Raw genomic sequence first — 18534 nt, 5'->3', positions numbered from 1 at the left:
TAGCACCTAAATATATGAAATATATTATCACACCTGAAGAGTAAAATATACAGCAATATAAAAATAGCAAGGACTTCAGTACCCTCCTTTTCAACAATGTATACATCATTCAGACAGAATTCAATAAACATTGGACTTAATGACATGTTAGACCAGATGGACTTAATAGATTACTACAGAACCTTCCATCCAACAGTAGCAGAATACACATTGTTCTCAAGTGCACACAGAACATTCTCCAGGATAAGTCATACATTAGGCCACAAAACAAGTCAATAAAATTAAAAAGACAAATCTATCAAGCATCTTTACTGACCTCAATGGCATGAAACTAGAAATCAATGAAAAGAAGAAAACTGGAAAGGTCACAAATATGTGGAGATTAAACATGCAACTGAATGAGCAATGGATGAAAGAAGAAATCAAAATAAAAAATACCTTCAGACAAATCAAAATGGAAATACAACATACCAAAACTTAAGGGATGTACCAAAAGCAGTTCTAAGAGGGAAGTTTTTAGCAACAAATGCCTACATTAAGAAAAAAAGATTTCAAACAACCTGACTTTATATCTTAAGTAGCCAGAAAAAACAAACTATGCCCCAAGTTAGCAGAAAGAAAGAAATGAAGATCAGAGTGGAAATAAAGGAAATAGATTCTTAAAAGATAATAGAAGGGCACCTGGGTAGCTCAGTTTTTTAAGTGTCTGACTCTTGATATCAGCCTGGGTCTTGATCTCAGGGTCATGAGTTCAAGCCCCACACTGGGATCCACGCTAGCCATGGAACCTACTTTATAAAATAATAAATAATAGAAAAGACCAAGGAAACTAAGAGCTGTTTTTTGAAAAGATAAACAAAATAGACAAAACTTTAGCTACTCATACCAAGATAAAAGGGAGAGGACAAATAAAATTATAAATGAAAGAGGAGGCCCTTCCTCCAGGGGAGCTACTGAAGAGCAGCAGCCATGGCTCCATGCTACCTTATGGCCATAGGCCTCAACAAGGTCCACCAAGTGAATGTGAGCAAGCAGAGGCACAGCTCCTGTGGCAGGTGGCTCACCAAGCACATCGGATTCGTGTGGACCAAATCCAAGAAGTGTGTGGCATCACCACATATGAGTGGCATCCTGTGGAGCTGCTCAAGGTCTCCGAGGACAAGCGCACCCTCTAGTTTCATCAAGAAAAGGGTGGGAACACACATCCATGCCAAGGGGAAGAGAGAGGAGCTGTGTAACATCCTGGCAGCTTATGATAAAAGTGGTAGCCAAGAAAGACTGAACCCCTTCCCTCTGAGTAATAAAGCCTTTTTGGAACTTAAAAGAAAAAAAGGAGGAGGGATGAGGAGGAGGAAGAGACTTAGAACTAACAACACACAAATACTGAGAATCGTAAGAGACAGAATAGGAACAATTATTTGCCAATGAAGTGTACAACCCAGAAGAAATGGATAAAATCCTACACATACAATCTACCAAACTGAATTGTGAAGACATAGAAAATCTGCACAGTCCAATTATTAGTAAGGAGATTGAATCGGTAGTCAAAAAATCCAACAAAGAAAAGTCCCAGACCAGATCATTTCACTGGTGAATTCTACCAAATATTTAAAGAAGAATTAATACTAATCCTTCTCAATCTTCCAAAAAGCAGAAGAGGAGGGAATACTTTGAAACACATTTTATGAGCCCAGGATTACCCTGAAATAAAACCTGACAAGGACTCAACATCTCTGATGAAATAGATGTAAAAATGCTCAGCAAAATAATGGCCAACTGAATTCAACAGTACATTAGAAAGATAATACACCATGATCAAGTGGGATTCATTCTAGGGATTCAAGATGGTCCAACATCAGCAAATCAATCACTGTGATACACATTAACAAAATGAAGGAAGAAAAAGCATTTGACAAAATTCAACATTAATTCATGATAAAAACTCTCAGCAAAGTGGGTATAGAAGGAAAGTATCTCAACTTAATATGACAAGCCCACAGCTGACATCATGAAAAGATGAAGAGCTAAAAGCATTTCCTCTACGATCAGGAACAAGAGTGCCCATAATCTCATGTTTGTTTGTTTGTTTTTTTTTCCACTTTTTATTCAGCATAGTATTGGATGGCTTAACCAGAACAATTAGGCAAGAAAAAGAACAGTTATTCAAAGTGTAAAGGAAGAAGTAAAACTGTTTCTACTGGCAGACTACATTGTATTTAGAGAGCTCAAAGGACTCCACCAAAAAACTTAGAATAAATGAATTCAGTAAAGTTGCAGGATACAAAATCAACATACAAAATTAGGTTTCTATACACTAATAACAAGCTAATAGAAAGAAATTAAGAAAACAATCCCATTTACAACTGCATCAAAAAATACCTAGGACTAAATTTTAAAAAGGAGGTAAATGACCTGTACACCAAAATCTAAGACATTGATAAAAGAAATAGAAATAAGTGGAAAGGTATTCCATGTTTATGGGCTGGAACATCTAATATTGTTAAAATGTCCATACTATCCTAAGCAATCTAGAGATTCAGTGTATCAAAATTCAAATGGCATTTATTCTCAGAAATAGAAGAAACAATCCTAAAATTTTTGCGGAACCAGAAAAGACCCCAAAGAGCCAAAGCAATTTTCAGAAAGAAAATGCAAGTCAGCACATTTCCCAATTTCAAACTATATTACAAAGATTCAGTAACCAAAACAGTATGATATTGGCATAAAAGGACAATAAATCAATAGAACAGTATAGAGAGCCCAGAAATAAACTGGTACATATTTGGTCAAATTATGGAAAAGGAGCCAAGAGTGTATTGTTGGGAAAGGATGGTCTCTTTAGTGAATGGTGTTGGGAAAACCAGATAGCCACATGCAATAGAATGGAACTGAACTATGTATACCATACATAAAAACCAACTCAAAATAGATTAAAGACTTGAACATTAAGACCTTAAACCATAAAAATCCTAGAAGGAAACACAGCTGATAAGCACCTTGACATTAGTCTTGGCAATGATTTTTTGGATGTGACACCAAAACCAAAGGCAACAGAAGCAGTAACATAAAAATTGGAATATTATTAAACTAAAAAGCTACACAGCAAAGGAACCATCAACTAAAAAGGTAGGCTACTGGATGGGAGGAAATACTTGCAAAGCATGTATTTGATGTGGGATTCATATCTAAAATATATAAGAATACATACAACTTAATAGTAAGTATCAAAACAATTTGATTTTAGAATGAGCATTTTTCCAAGGAAGACATACAAATGGCTAACAGGTACATGAAAACATACTCAATGTCTCTAATCATCAGTTCAAATCGAATTCAAAACTATAATGAGATATCTTTTCACATCTATTAGAATGGTTATCATCATTGATGAGATGAGAGATAAGAGGGGTTGGCAAGTGTGTGGAGGAAAGGGAACAGTTGTGCACTGCTGGTGGGAATGTAAATTGGTATGGCCACTATATAAGACAGTATGGAGGTTCCTAAAAAAAAACTAAAAACTACCATATGATCCAGCAATCCCCTTTCTTTGTAAACATCCAAAGCAAATGAAAACAGGATATCAAAGAGATATCTGCATTCCCATGTTCATTACAGGATTACTCTCAATAACCAAGATAAGGAGAAAACCCAAGTGTCTATTAACAGATGAATGAATAAAGAAGATTTGGTATATACCTACAATGGAATATTATTCAGCCATGAGAAAAATTTCCATCCTGCCATTTGTGATAACATTGATGGAACTTGAGGGCATTATGCTAAGTGAAGTAAGCCAGACAGAGAAAGACATTTATGGTATCACTTATCTGTGGAATCCTAAAAAACAAAAACAAAAACAAAAAAACCTCAAACTACTAGAAACAGTAGAAAAGTTGTTTGCCAGTAGGGACTAACAGTAGGAAGAAATAGGGAGAGGTTGGTAAAACTTTTAGCTATAGAATAAATTAAGTTCTGATCATCTACTATAAAACATAGTGACTATAATTGACAACACTATGATGTATAATTCAAATTTCCTAAAAGAGTAAAACTTCAGAGTTCTCACATACACACACATACAAGTAATATGTGAGGTGATGAATGTGTTTAATTAAATAGATGGGGGAAACCCTTTCACATTTTATATCAAATCACCACAAGTATACTTTAAATATCTTAGTTTTATACGTCAATTATACCCCAATAAAGGTGAAATTAAATTTTTTTTCATTAAAAGAATTTTAAATTCATTGAAAGCTTTAAGAACTACATAGTCTGTTTATGCTCAGGTCCATTTCTTCTGTTTCTATTTTAGATAATCTATTATGTTCCTTCATTCGGTACTCCTTTCAATTGTTTTGACTTCTCTTTCCCAAATATGGTTAAGTACCAAATGCTATCTGGTCTACTTAAAAGGACCAGAATCCCTTTCCATTTCTACTGCCACAGTCTCCAGATCAGATTTTCACATTTGGCCTGGAATATAACCTCCTAGTTGGCTTCTCATTTTAATAATAAAATAGAACTGCAATGCAGTAAAGAATGAGTTCCTGTGTACCAAGTGTTGCTTTACATAAGACTATGATGTAGATTTAATCCAATCCCTATCAAATTCCAATGGCATATTTCCCAGAACTAGAAAAAAAATTATAAAATTTGTAGGAACTACAAAAGGGCCTGGACCAGCCAGAGCAATCTTGAGAAAGAACTAAGCCGGAGGTATTACACTCCCTATTTTCAAACTATATTACAGAGCTATAGTATTCAAAACAGTACAGTGTGGGCACAAAAGCAAATATCAATAGAACAGAATTGAGAGCCCAGAAATAGATCCACACAAAAATGGATAGTTAATTTACAACAAAGGAGCCAAAAGTATATAATGCAGAAAGGACAGTCTCTTCAATAAAGTTTTGGAAAACTGGTCAGCCACATACAAAAAAAAAAAAAGAAACTTGACTACTATTTTAGGCCATCCACAAAAATTAACTAAAATTCATCAAATACATGAATAGAAGACCTGAAGGCACAGACATCCTAGAAGAAAACATAGGTGGTAACCTCCTTGACGCTGGTCTTAGCAGTGCTTTTTGGGGTCCGATTCCAAAATCAAAGGAAACAGAAGCAAAAACAAACAAAGGGGATCACATCAATCTAAAAACCTTCTGCCCAGTGAAGGAAATCATCATCAAAATGAACAGACAACCTACCGAGTGGGAGATGGTAATTGCAGTCATACATCTGATATGGGCTAATATCCAAAACAAGTAAAGAACTGCTACAACTCAACAACAAAACAAACTAATTAAAAAATGGGCAGAGGATCTGAATAAACACTTTTCCAAAGAAGACATACAGATGGACAACAGGCATATGAAAAAATGTTCGACATAACTATTAGGGGAATGCAAATAAAAATCACAATAAGATTTTCACCTCATCCTGCAGGAATGGCTATTATCAAAAAGATGGGACATCTGACTGGCTCATTCAGAAGAGTATGGATCTCTCAACCTTGGGTTTGTGAGTTCAAGACCCATGTTGGGTGTAGAGATTACTTAAATAAATAAACTTAAAAAAAATGATGAGATATAAGGGGTGTTGGAGAGGATGTAGAAGAAAAAGAACACGTGTACACTGTTGGTAGGATTATAAATTGGTGCAACCACTATGGAAAATAGTATGGAGATTCCTCAAAAAATTAAGAATTGAACTAACATAGAATCCAGCTCATCCACTACTGTGTATTTATCTGAAGAATAAGGTAACACTAAAAAAATATGTATCTTTCTGTTCCTTGCAGCATTATTTACAATAGCCAATATATGGAAGCAACCAGTGTCCACTGACAGAAGAATGGATTAAGCAGATGTGCATATACACACATATACATACACTCGAATACTACTCAGCCATAAAAAAGAATGAAACTTTGCCATTTGCAACAACATGGATGGACCTAGTGGGTATTATACTAAGTGAAATAAGTCAGAAGAAAAAAAGACAAATACCTTATGATTTCATTCATATGTGAAGTCTGAAAAAGCAAAAATTGAAAACAAACTCAGATACACAGAACAGTTGGTAGTTTCCAGGGTGGGGAGAGTGTTGAGGGGTGAGTGGATGAAAGGGGGTAAATTGTAGGGTGATGGATAGTAACTAGACTTTTGTGTGTATCACTTTTGGGTGTATTTTATATATATAAATATAAAATACCTTTATTAGTCATATTTTAGAGAGAGGAAAACTGAGCATTAAAAAAAATCATAAAACTGGTGCAAAGTCTCAAAACTATTGAGAGCAAAGGTTAAACCCAATTTTGATTTTTTTTAAAGATAGCTTTGCCATTATTATTATTATTAATTAAGGATTTTGTTTCTTAAAGACTTTTATTTATTTATTTGACAGATCACAAGTATTCAAAGAGGCAGGCAGAGAGAGAGAGGAGGAAGCAGGCTCCCTGCTGAGCAGAGATCCCAGGACCCTGAGACCATGACCTGAACCAAAGGCCGAGGCTTTAACCCACTAAGCCACCCAGGTGCCCCCCCCAATTTTGATTTTAAAATCTATGCATGTTTGTTGCAATATCTTCATAAAACATTTCACACTGACAAAGTCCATTTTTCAGAATTTCTCTCCCCAAATACCTAACTAAAGGGAGAAAAATTAGGGGGAAAAAAAGAGGAAAAGTAGGAAAAAATAATTCAACAGAAAAAAAAAAAGATGAAGAAGAAGAGAAGAAGAAGAAAGGATTGACTAAAAGCTCATGCTATTAACTTTGAAAACCAGTGGTTAAGAAAAGTAAGTGATATTAGGGAAGAAGGTTAATCAATATAATCTTGAGAATTTTGATGATAGGTCTGTATTTTGTGGAAAAAGAGGAACAAGTTGCTGAGCAAAGTTAAAGAAAAAGCCTTGAGGTTGGAAATCTCATCTATCATTGAAAATATTAAAACACTCAAAAACCAAAACAGTAAGGCTTTGTTGTCTAAAGCCCTCATGGAAATAAGATGCAATCACTCTAAGTGAGGTGGACTCTAGTAACAAACCCTCAAAAGAGGGACAAGTGGCCAGATCTCCTAACAAAGATAGTATAGGACTAACCCCAACTGTGCTGTTGGGACTCATGCCCCCTCCCACCTGCAGATAAAGGAAGAGAGAACAAGTGGTTATGTCAAACAGAGATGGCCAAAAGCAGCCTCGGATAAGGAGCGAGAGTTGGTCCGAAGAGTTCACCCTTTATTTATTTGGCCAAATGGGTCTAGATGAAGTTTATTATGCCCAAGGAAGATGAAAATACATGATACTTAAGCAACATAATGAAGCAAGACAAGTATATAAAGACAGCTGAAGGTTCAGTTCTTTTTTTTTTTTTTTTTTTTAAGATTTTATTTATTTGACAGAGAAAGAGATCACAAGTAGGCAGAGAGGCAGCAGAGAGAGAGGGGGAAGCAGGCTCCCCACAGAGCAAAGAGCCTGATGCGGGTCTTGATCTCAGGATCCGGAGATCATGACCTGAGCCGAAGGCAGAGGCTTTAACCCACTGAGCCACCCAGGTACCACTGAAGGTTCAGTTCTAAATGGAAAGAAAATCCCTGAACAACAACACAAAAAGTAATATACAGAGAAAAAGGTGGCGATATGGAAACAAAATGAAAACCAAATTAGTACAATTACAGAACAAAGTAGAGACCATGTTAAAGAATAAAAGACATAGATGAAAATCCTCTCAACAGAGTGGTGGCTTAATGGATGCAGAACCACAATAGAAATAGAAGGAAAATAATTAGAATAGATAAAAAGTCATCATTCAATTATAAAGGCAAAAGACTTACATTACCAGTATAAACTCAGGCAATAGGGACCCATGTGCCCCTTCTGACAAATTTGCTTATTGGTTAAATCCAGGCTTGCAAAGGGGTGGGGGGTAAGGATGAAAATACCGCACTTTAAAATGCAAACAAATAACCTAAAAACAAAACCCCCCTGTGTTAGAAAATAATAAGTTTGGAAAGAAAGAATTATGTACTCAGCTAAATTGTGCCAGGTAATGAAAAAACATGCTCAAGCCTAAGGAAACCAGGAAATATTGTTAATCGGTTCTCATAGTTTGATCCTCTTAGGTTAACTTCAAATAAATTAAGTTTATTACAATTACACAATGACATTATAGTATGATGTTAAAATATTAATAATCTGATGTTACTGTACATTACGCAGAGAAAATTTCCAGAATGATAATGTTAAAAATAATTATTTCTAGGTAGATTTTGGGTGAATTTTTAGCTCTTAATACTTTTCTGTAATGCTGAATTTTTATGAGTATGTTTTGATACACTATTCTAAAAAGGTAGCTCTACAGAAAATTCAAAATTCAAATCATAGCCTCTATTAGTCAAGTTATTGCAACATACATAAGCTAGAGTATATCTTAGAAGAAAAAAAGATAAGTTAAAATATCAGTGAAAAGGGAATCTTAAATATTGGGACTTCATCAAGACAAAAAGCTTTTGGACAGAAAAGAAAACAGTCAACAAACCAAAAGACAACAATGGCAGAAGATATTTGCTAATGTCTTATCACATAAAGGGCTATTATACAAAATTTATAAGGAACTTATCAAACTCAACACCCCCAAAACAAAAAATCCAGTCAAGAAATGGGCAGAAGACATGAAAAGATATTTCTCCAAAGAAAACATACAAACAGCCAACAGACACATGAAAAGATGCTCAACATCACTTGGCATCAGGGAAGTACAAATCAAAATCACAATGAGATATCACATCACACTGGTCAGAATGGCTGAAATCAACAACTCAGGAAACAAGAGATGTCGGCGAGAATGTGGAGAAAGGGGAACCCTCTTGCACTGTTGGTGCAATGCAACAGAATGCAAACAGGTACAGGCACTCTGAAAAACAGTATGGAGGTTCCTCAAAAAGTTGAAAGTAGAGCTACCCTATGACCTAGCAATTGCACTACTGGGTATTTATCGAAACGATACAAACATAGTGATTTGAAGGAGCACATGTACCCCAATGTTTATAGCAGCAATGTCCAAATAGTCAAAGTATGGAAAGGACCCAGATGTCCATTGACAGATGAATGGAAAAAGATGTGGTATGCATGTATGTATGTATGTATATATATATGGTGTGTGTATAAATAAATAAATATATTATATATTCCATTATATTAATTATTTAAAATATGTATTAATATATTACATAATGATATAATTATATTAGTAATATAACATTATTATTATATATTAATAAAATATATTATTAAAAAGAATGAAATCTTGCTATTTGCAATGATGTGGATGCAACTACAGGGTATTATGCTAAGCAAATAAGTCAGAGAAAGACAAATACCATATGATTTCATTTACATGTGGAACTAAGAAACAAAACATGAACACTGGGGAAGGGAAGGCAAAATAAAATAAGATAAAAATTGAGAGGGAGGTCAACCATAAGAGACACTGAACTCTAGGAAGCAAACTGAGGGGTGCTGGAGGGGAGTTGGGTGGGGGGAAGGGATAACTGGGTGATGGGCACTAAGGAGGGCACTTGATGTGATGAGCATGGGTTTATATGCAACTGATGAATGGCTAAATGCTACCTCTGAAACTAATACCAAAAAAATGACTCTTGAATAGTAATTCTGTTCTTATAGATTTTCCTCTGTAATGAGATTACCCCAAATAAAACTATTTACAAATTTAAACTCTAAACTTCTGCTTCAGTAATAGCAGGCTAGAGAATTTGGAACCATCTCCCATTGAGGACAACCAACAAATCTAGATGAAATGTTTTTAACCGATCAAAGTGCTAGCAAAAAAAATTATTGACAAAAATGTAGGAAAAGGCAAGAAACCAGAGAGGAAACCAGCAGTTGAAACTACTTTTGCTTGAGGAAAGGATGCCACCGGCATATCTGGCAGCCCCTCTGCCTAGGTATTTACAAAAAAAATGTTCCCCGTGGCCAGATAATTTTATTTAAAAGGCCCTTCATCCTCCAGCACATGGCTTGTGACATAGGGCAGGGTTATATTTCTGATCCCACTTAACGTTCTTAGCTGGGCATCTTTGTGCAAGGCCCCACTCTGTGGTCATTTCTAAAGCCAAAACAAACAACTGAGAGACTGAGTTGTGGTTTTGGCAAATTTGCAAGGTGAAGGGGACAGAAGTCAAAGACTAGGGCTGGCCAAGGCAGTCTGATAACCCAACACATTCATTAAGTTGGGACTGCCAAGGGCTATATATATGAAATAAGGGTGACCTGGAAGTAAACGTCCCATGTTCCCATGTTCATGACTCTTGAGTGGTCCAGGGAATCACAAGCTAACAGTTTAAATCAGAGATCCCATACTGGTGGTGTCCCCAGACATCTGAGAAAGGAGGAAGACACATTCATACCAGCACTTAAATTATTCCTACAAATACTTTTCCAAATGGCATAATCACTAAACAAAGATAACTGGCATACAAGGAAATAAGATGCCACAAATGGGAACAAATAGAAAAATCCCCTCCTCCAAATATCAGATATAGATGATAAAATAACTATGGTTACTACTTTAAGAATAAAAGGTTGAAAGTTTTCTAGTAACTGGGAACTAGATAGTGACTTAGATTTTTTTAAAAATTTTTAAAAGATTTTATTTATTTGATAGTGAGAGAGAGAGTGTGAGAGAGGGAACACAAGCAGGGGGAGTGGGAGAGGCAGAGGGAGAAGCAGACTCCCTACTAAGCAGGGAGCCCAATTTGGGGCTCGATCCCAGGACCCTGGGATCATGACCTGAGCTGAAGGCAGATGCTGAACCGATTGAGCCACCCAGGCACCTGTGACTTAGATTTTTAAAAAATACCAAAAGTAGCTTCTGAAAAAGAAAAAAAAAAAAAGAAAAAAGAAAAAAGAAAGCTGAAATTACATTAGATACAACCAAAGAAAATTAGTGAACTGGAAGAGAGGTCAGAAAAATTATTCAGAATTCAACAGACACCAGAAGATGGAAAATAAAGAAGAGAGGATAAATATATAGGCAAATAAAAAGGTAACAAATTCCATCACATGTTTCATGAGAGTTCCAGAAAGGAGAAAAAGAATGTCCAGAGGCAGTATTAGAAGAGAAAATGATTGAAAGGTTCCCAGAACTAATGAAAGACACCAACCCACCCACAGATTCTAGAAGTTCAACAGCTCCAGAGTAAGCAAATAAAAATGAATCCACATCTATACACAGCACAGTGAAACTGCAGAAAAGCCAAGACAAGAGGAAAAAACTTTAAAGTAACACTTAAGATTGTTGCTAAGTTATCAGTCAATGGAAGCTTGAAGACATTGCAATGGTATTGTCAGTGTGCTGAAAGAAAACTATCCCATCCTAGAATTATACATTCAGCAAAAATGATGACATTTAAAATATTAAGATGAAATGGACATTTTATATAAATTAACAGTTTACCACCAAATGACTTTCAATAATGAAAATATTAAAGGATGTACCTCAGATAGAAGATAAATAAGTAATTTTTCCAGAGGTGCTGAGATTCAAGAAGAAATGCAGAGCAAGAAAAGAGGCAACTATTTGGATAAATTAAACGAAAATTGATTGTACAAAACAGTAATAATGACTTGAGTGGTTGTTAAAATATATAAAATTAAAATATATAGCAACAATATTTAGGATGGTATATACAGAGTTAAAGTGTTCCAGGGTCACTGCCCTATTCAAGAGGAAGGTAAAGTAATGGTTAACATTAGACTTGGAGAATTTAATGGCACATGTTGTAATTTCTAAGAAAACCAATAAAAATATAGTCAACAGGGGCGCCTGGGTGGCTCAGTTGGTTGGGGCCACTGTCTTTGGCTCAGGTCATGATCTCAGGGTCCTGGGATCGAGTCCCGCATCGAGCTCTCTGCTCGGCAGGGAGCCTGCTTCCTCCTCTCTCTCTCTCTGCCTGCCTCTCTGCCTAGTTGTGATCTCTGTCTGTCAGATAAATAAATTTTTAAAAAATATTTAAAAATAAAAAAAATAAAAAATATAATCAACAAAAATAGGATACAAGGACATATAAATTAGAAGAAAAAGAAGCATGAGAAAAATCCAAAAGCAGGCATGGAAGGAAGGGAAAAGAAACAAAGAACAGATAATACAAAGAGAAAGTATAGACAACATGGTAAAATTTAAACCCAAATATAGCAATTATTACATTAAATGTAAATGGACTAAACATTCCAGTTAAAAGATAAATATGTCAGGCTAGGTAAGAAAACAACACTCAATTATATGTCATTTATAATAGACCCATCTGAATCATGAGAGCACAGAGAGGTTCAAAATTTAAAAGACAGAAAAAGACATGTATTGCAAATACCAAAAGAAAGATGATATAGTGATATCAGATAAAACATACTTTAAGACAAGAATTATTCAAGAAAAAGAGGGTCATTTCATAGTTATAAAAGATTAAATTCACCAGGAAAATAGTAAATTTTAATTGTATATAATGTGAGTATAGGACCTAAAATTATATAATTCAAAAATGGAGAAAACTACAAGAATAGACACCATGGGAGATTTAAACCTATGGCTGATAAAACAAACAGACCAGAAAATTATGGGGAGAATACAAGATTTGAATTACATGCTTTCCAGAGTTGAGCCACTGAAATAATATTTAGAGCACTGTACTGAAGGGATGGGGAGTGTGCATTCTTTTCAAATTTGACCAAATAGTTGAATGAGGTAAGCACTGATCTCAAGAAATTAGAAAAATGAACAAAATAAAAAAAAAAATAGAAGGAATTTAAAAAGAACACAAATTAGTTAAACAGAAAACAAACATAAAATAGAATCTCAAAAAAACTTGATTCTTTGAAAAGCCTAATAAAATCAACAAACCTCGAGTGGACCAGTTAAGAAAAAAGGCACAATTTACCAATATTAAAATGAAAAGGAGTTATCGCTATAATGTAAACATCAAAAGAGGATATTATGAATACTTTTAGGTCAATATTATTAAATTTTAGAATACAAAATTCCAAGAAAAATAAACTTACCCAACTTGTCCATGATGTAGAGAACTTGCCTGTGAAGTAGAAACCATTCCTATGACTATCACAGAAACAGAATTAGTGATTTTAGAAAATCTTCTCAGAAAGCAGCTATAGACCCAGTTGACTTTACTGGTGTATTCTACCAAAAATTTAAGGAGAAAGTAATTTCAATATTGAATTCTTCCAGTTAATAGAAAAGAGCATACTCCCCAACTTAGGATGTTAGTGTAACTTTGATACCAAGAACAGTACAAAAAAGAGAATCTCAATTATGAATATAGTTGCAAAAGCCCTAAGCAAAAATACTGATGATCTAACTCCAGTAACAGTTTAAAAGACAGTATGATCTGGGGGTGCCTGGGTGGCTCAGTCAGTTAAGCATCTGCCTTCGGCTCAGGTCATGATGCTAGGGTCCTGGGATCGAGCCCTCCGTTGGGCTCCCTACTCAGCGGGGAGCTTGCTTTTCTCCCACTCCTCCCCACCTGTGCTCTATCTCTGTTGCTATCTGCCTCTCTCTCTAAAATAAAATCTTTTAAAAAAAGACAATATGATCTGTTCAAGTTGGATTTATATCAAGAATGCAAGGTTGTTCAGCATTGGAAAACTGATCAACATAATTCACCCTATTAATGAACAAAAGGGGAAAAATCATCATTTCAATTCATGTAAAACATGTCTGATAAAACTCAAACTATTCATGAAAAAGATGAATTTAGCAATCAATGAAAAGAATTTCCTTGGCCTAATTAAGAGGATGTCTAGAGAAGAAAAAACAATAGACATCATACTTAGTGGCAAAAATATTAACACTTTCCATTTCAGGAGAATGTATGTTACCAACACTTTTATTTAACATTGTACTAATTGTCCTACCTACTTCTAGAAGGGAAAAAAAAAAGGTATACAAAGGTACAGGGATGAGAAATCAAGAAATAAAACTTGTTTGCAGAGGATATGCTTATCTACATAGAAAATCCAAAAGAATCTACAGAGACCATATTTTATCAATTTTAAGACACATTAAAAATTATTTTAACAGCTTTGTAATTGGGCTGCATTTCACAATAGATAAAGAGTCATAATTAAGTTAGAAGCCTCTCTTAGTTTCTTCAGGCGGCTGCACCCAAAATACCACAGACTGGGTGGCTTATAAACACGAACACCTAATAATCACATTTCTGGAGGCTGGATGTCCACGATCATGGCGCTGACACGGGCATGCTTCCCTAGCTCCTAAACTGGCACCTTCTTGCTGTGTCCTCACATGTGGAGAGCGCGAGGGGTCTCTGTGAGGTCTCCTTTACAAGAACTCTAATCACATTTGTGAAGGCTCTTCCCTCATTACCTAAGCACCTCCCGAAGTCCTCACCTCCTAACACCAATCACCTCTGGGGGTTAAGATTTCATCATACGAATTTGGGGGGGCACACAAACTTTCAGGCCATAGCACCTTCTCAAGAATAATAGAATATATATGGCATATCTTCTAATGCTATGGTATAATGTGGTATATGGATGGTGGTGTAGGCATACTGAAATAGAGTAAATTGTTAGAATTTTATGTTTAAAGAGATTGATACAGTCCATACACAACAAACTCATATTTAAGTACACTGGCAAAAAACAGCAAATAAATTTTAAAGTAAGAATTGGTAGATATACTTATGGTATTAAGATTATAAAAATGTTATTTAGAGTACATAGTAGAAGTGCTTAGTATAGAATTCAAATGTCATGATAGCAGAATTCCTTCATTTAAAATATTTTAAAGGAAAAATATAAAGCAAATGTAGCAAAATGTTAATTACTGTTAAATTTTGGTGAGGGACATATGAGGGTTCAAACGATTCCCTCTGATTTCATATGTATTTAGAAATTGTTTAAAACTTGGAGAAATGATTACATCCTTAAAGGAAGAAATATATTACAGTCCTAGATTGAAGAGTCAATCTTATAAAGATGTCTATTCTATTCCATGCATTCCCAGTAAACAATTCCCAATAGGTTTTATTTTTTTTAATGGAATTGATGAATTGCTTCTAAAATTTATAGGCAATTTCAAAGAGTCAAGAGTAGCCAAGTTCCTCTTAAGGAAAAGAATGAGGTAGGAGGGCTTGTTTTACCAGATACCAAAGTTAAAGAAAATTAAAACTTAATAAAAACTAGCATAAAAAAGGACAATGTAGGATTGGCACAGGGATTGACAAGAAATCCAGTGGCATGGAACAGACTGCCCAGGGGATAAGGTCTAGATTGGCAGGATGAGGAATGCAGGATATCTCTCCCTCAGAGAAGCATCTGTTAAACAGGTCAAAATTAGCAAAGGTAATCATTCAACATGTCTAGAGATTGACCAAAGGCTTAAACAAACTGATTAGAGTTAATTCAACAAAACCCAAGAAATCTTGGTAAGAATAATGGGAGGAGGTAGGAGGCTGTTACATTGGAGAACTGTGTACCCCCCTCCCCCCTCCTCCTGCTTGAGATCTGCCTTATGGAAAGACCTCTTCCATTTGGGGTATAGAGGAATTGAAACATCAAATATGTCTCTTGTGCACTCTCTCTCTCTCTCTCTCTCACACACACACACACACACACACACTATTTTGTATCCTACAGTAAAAAAAAAAAAAAATTATTCTTTATTGATGAATACACTTCAAAAATCAATCCTGCCCTTGGCCACAGAGCAAACTTTAACACATTTTAAAAAGTAGGTTTATCTAGGCCACATTCTCAGGTCATAATCCAAAATATTAGGAGTAAACAATTTTTAAATGTCAAATCCTTAACTGTTGGAAAATTAGCCTCCCTTGGATGAGAGAGAAAATAAAAGCAAATTAATCTAGAAGGTAATGAAAAGGAGCATATTTCATGCAGCATATTTTCACCCCAAAATGCATGGGGTGGAATTAAAGCTATAATCTGGGGAAAATATAGAACTTTAAATATTTTTACTGTTAAGTGAGAAAGTCTAAAGATAATGGAATCTAGTGCTACTTTTAATTAAGGAATTAAGAAGAAGAAATTTAGAACAAAATTAAAAAGAAAAAAAGATGTGAATTAAAGTTGAAGTTAATGAAAATGTTTTAAAAATCAATAGAAAAAAAAATAGAAAGGCTATATAAATCCCAGTGTTATTTGAAAGTGTCAATGAAGTTGAATAACCCCTTGAGAAACCTAATTAAAAGGAAGGAAGAGCAACGGTTTATTATTTAATGAATGGTATAGTGTAACTATCCTTCGGCAAGGTGATGTTGGCCCCACTTCACACCATTAAAAAAAAAGAGGAACTCAGAGGAATAACTAGTAATCACATTTCATTCAGAATAGAAGGCAAGATAAAGAAGATATCCCAACATTCTTTCATATCCAAAAAGAAACAAACCATATTTTAAAAAAGAGAAAAAATATTTAATAAGCATTTTTTACAACTGCAGTACAAATTATCACTTCAAATAAACATGACAGGGTTTTAATTACTAGTCACCCAATAAATAATTTTTGCAGCTTTCTGATAGAATTATTTCATTACAAAGCGAACGTTTTAATGCATTACTTTCCTTGTACTTCTATGTATCTGGAAAATTCTATTATATCTTGAAATTCAACAACTGTCAACTTTTACAGGAATTGCTTGAGCAGATGTCCTAATTTCAGTCATTTACCGGAACGTATTTTAAAAATAGGCAAGAAGTCGGAGAAGATTAGGTTGGAAAAGGGAATATAATTGGGGTCATGGAGACAATGCTGGATTGTAAAGTTCTGTGCCTCAAATTCTCCGCAGTGAACTGCACTGTCTTACAGAGCGGTAATGAAAGACACTGCCAAGGTCTGTGTGGGGGCACAGAAAAACCAAAAATAAAAAACCCGCACAGAGAAATCCCCAGGGTGGCAGCTGCTGGTTGTTCAGGATATATAACCAACTCTGCTAACCTAGGAAACTACTGCCTCTTAAAATACTGATCTAAAAACTAAGTAAGGCAATTCCAATTGTTTTTTTAAGAGAACATTGGTGCATGAACCTTACATATGATCACTTCAAAGTCCAGTTTGTTGTTCACAAAATTTGAACAGCCCTGATGAAATACTTGTTCGATTCTTTATGCTAAATGACAGACTTTTTCTTGCGACCTGCCTCCTGAGGTCAACACAATTCTGCGTTCATACTGAATGTCAGATCCTTAAGAGCCTCCTGTGTGATGAGCACCCTTCTTCATGAAAATTCTGTTCTCTGTCCCATTTATTAGCTACTTGCATCTAGATCAAAGAAGAAACCTGAAAATTAGTCCTATTTCCAGCTTTGCAAGCAACCGCTGTGTTGCATATATCTTCTTTCAAAGTTCACCTCCTTCTGGTGGGAAAAAGAGGTGACAGAAGGAGGGAATGTTTGAATGAGCCAATCTTCGAAGTACTTTTAATAGCAATGTGAATCCTGGCAAATTATTTAACTTCTCCAAGCCATTTACCCATCTTGTGTTCTTTCTCCCCCGAACTGTTCAAGAATTATGTTGTTTACTTGTGTTTGTTAGAGGTAAACGGGATATAAATTACTTACAAACTACAGAAAGAATGCTAATCAGCTAAGGCCAGAAATACCCTCTTTTTAAGACTGGTCAACTACATATATTATCTGTTTATCCCTGTGGGTCACTCTTATCTTTTTTTAAAAATCAGTTTTCAAATGAAATGCGATACATGATGTAGTTTTTTTGTGTGTTGCATGCCAGATTTAAATAATCTGCCACATACCTTGAGAGTGGCAATGAGAGATCATCCGAAAATCCCAGAGGAGGAAAGGGAATGGTAACCTCCCCCACCCCAGGCAGGATGATTACTGCCATCCCAACAATCAGCAGTGTCATCCTAACCATTTGTCCGGTCACATTAGGGATAAGACAGAGTCACCGCTGTATGATTCTAGGATATTAAATCCCTTAAATGCGGTATGTGGCACCCTCAGATTTCACCTGTGAACTTGTTAGCAAAAACATGGTATCTGCTCCAAACGGATTCTAGGCCTTACAACATTATTCTTAAAATGTAAAATCATCTGGTGATGTCTTTCTAAAAGACTGACTAGGCAAGAAGTGGTGTTGCAAATGTACAGACAAAAAACCCCAAGAAACAAAAAACACAAAACCCAGTGAACATATGGATAAGCAAACCCCAAATGCTGCTCTGGGATCTCTTACCTACAGGGACAGGTGGTACTTTCCCTCCTGAAGCCACAGCCAGGCAGCCCAGACTAAATGAAACAGTCTTCCTACCCTAACCACGAGGACCAGGATTATGGGCCAGCTGGAGTCTGCAGGTTGGTGCTTTTTCCATTTGGAATGCAAGGGGAGAAAGAAGCCAAGAAGCTTCCTTAAGAGGGAAGAGCCAGTGTATAAAAACGGGTTTAACTCGCACACCTGGGCTCAAGACTGCGGCACGCTGCGGGGCACGGAGCCGCTGACACGC

The 18534-nt window shown here is 35.6% G+C and overlaps 1 pseudogene; it reads left to right on the top strand.

Moving 5' to 3' along the window:
- The first annotated feature begins 835 nt into the window (after positions 1-835).
- LOC116854497 lies at positions 836-7208 on the top strand (annotated as a pseudogene).
- The last annotated feature ends 11326 nt before the right edge of the window (positions 7209-18534 follow it).

Source organism: Lontra canadensis, unplaced genomic scaffold, assembly GCF_010015895.1.
Source record: "Lontra canadensis isolate GAN:19392208 unplaced genomic scaffold, GSC_riverotter_1.0 scaffold92, whole genome shotgun sequence".
Classification (NCBI taxonomy): domain Eukaryota; kingdom Metazoa; phylum Chordata; class Mammalia; order Carnivora; family Mustelidae; genus Lontra; species Lontra canadensis.
Note: the sequence above shows the minus strand (reverse complement) of the source record. Positions and strands in the feature narration are given on the sequence as shown.